The 1,766-nt window shown below is 36.0% G+C and overlaps 1 non-coding gene across 1 annotated transcript; it reads left to right on the plus strand.

The window, feature by feature from the left end:
- The first annotated feature begins 1,671 nt into the window (after window positions 1–1,671).
- TRNAK-CUU lies at window positions 1,672–1,745 on the plus strand. Its single transcript has one exon. It is a non-coding gene; the product is annotated as a tRNA-Lys (tRNA).
- Window positions 1,746–1,766: the final 21 nt, after the last annotated feature.

Below are 1,766 nucleotides of genomic sequence, written 5' to 3' on the forward strand. Positions count from 1 at the left end.
AGAACAGTGTGACGAGTGAGTTCGAAGTGTTCGAATTCAAATTAGGGAATATGCGCTACATATATACGATATATTTAACCGCATTTTTGTTTTATTTACGAATTAAACAAAAGGAGAGAATCTGAGATATTTTCAATTATGTGTATTGGGATTGGCATTTGAATTAATATTAAATATTAATTAAATAGTTTAATTAATGATTTAATGTTACTTTAATTTGAAATTAATTATTCAAATTAATTGTTGAATCAAAACGGAGAAAGTCAAAATGTTGACTTCATTTAATGGAAAAAATCCATGTTAGTGGAATTTTGAGGTGTCAAAATTTGGTTTAACTAAACTTGCATGCTTCCAAATAAACCCACAAGTTTGAGTGGAATTTTGAGTGTCAAAATTTGGTTAACTCAAACATGCATGCTAGCTACATAATCCCAAACATTTGAGTGAAATTTTGAGTGTCAAAATTTGGTGATCTCAAATTTGCATGAACATGCAAACATGACTCTTTAAAAAGAGTGATCATGGTACATGGAAGGTCTTCTTCTTCTTGGTGAAAAACCTTGAGAAAAACCTCTCACAAACACTCTCTTCATGTATACAAAATTCCTCCCAAGTTTAGTCACTCAACGGATTCCACAATCCCGTTCTAAGGCCGGAGAATAGTGGAGAAGACACTAGTGGTGGTTCGAAACCGGTTTGTGAGGAAAAAGGAGTTTGAACTACAAAAGGTTAGTATTCAAACTCATTAAGTTTTAATACTTATGAATATGCTAGTTATTTACTATAATTGATGTTCTAAAAGTGCCTAAGATCCAAATTGCTTCCGCATGTGTTATATTAACACCATCAGAAGGGACCAGCTTGGCAGGTGCGACAATGGTGCCATCGAGGTAGCCCATAAGCTTTATACTCCATAGGTAGGGGAGGAGCTGGGTGCGCCATATGACGAAGTTGTTTTTGGTGAGATGGATTCTGACAACGTGGTGAAGAAGGATTGGGTCAAAAGTCGACGCCATGGTAGTTGAGATCGTGTTGGAGATGGTCGATGGGGAGAAGGAAGAAGATATGATAGACATTGTTAATGAATAAACCTTGGCTCTGATACCATGTTAAGTTGAATGGCACTGTGACCTATATGGGTCACAACCTCATGTATTTATATATGTATAATGAGATTGCATAACAAACCATGAAATCATAGATTTGGTAACAAACCATAAAATCATAGATTTGGTAACAAACCATAAAATCATAGATTTGGTAACAAACCAGGAAATCATAGATTTGTACATATATGATCTATTGTACGTTTAATAGAAACATCTTCCTAGTAGACGCGTTTTAAAACTATGAGGTTGACGACGATACGTAACAGGCCAAAACAGACAAGATCTTCTAGCAGTTGGAGAGGGAAACGAAACATTCCTTGTATGGTGAGGAAACTTCTCCTTGGTAGACGCGTTTTAAAGCGATGATGCTGATGGCGACACATAATAGGCAAAAACGGACAATATCTTCTAGCAGTTGGAGAAGGAAACGAAACATTCCTTATATGATATGAAAACCTCTCCTTGGTAGACGCATTTTAAAACGATATGCTGATGGCAACACATAATGGACAAAAACGAAAAATATCTAATAAAAATGGGCTTGGGCTATGACAAATGATTGGCTGGAATAGCTTAGTTGGTTAGAGCGTGTGGACCTTAACCACAAGGTCAGAGGTTCAAACCCTTTTTCTAACAAAGAGATAGACAGTACCTATA

Source organism: Cucurbita pepo, unplaced genomic scaffold, assembly GCF_002806865.2.
Source record: "Cucurbita pepo subsp. pepo cultivar mu-cu-16 unplaced genomic scaffold, ASM280686v2 Cp4.1_scaffold002776, whole genome shotgun sequence".
Classification (NCBI taxonomy): domain Eukaryota; kingdom Viridiplantae; phylum Streptophyta; class Magnoliopsida; order Cucurbitales; family Cucurbitaceae; genus Cucurbita; species Cucurbita pepo.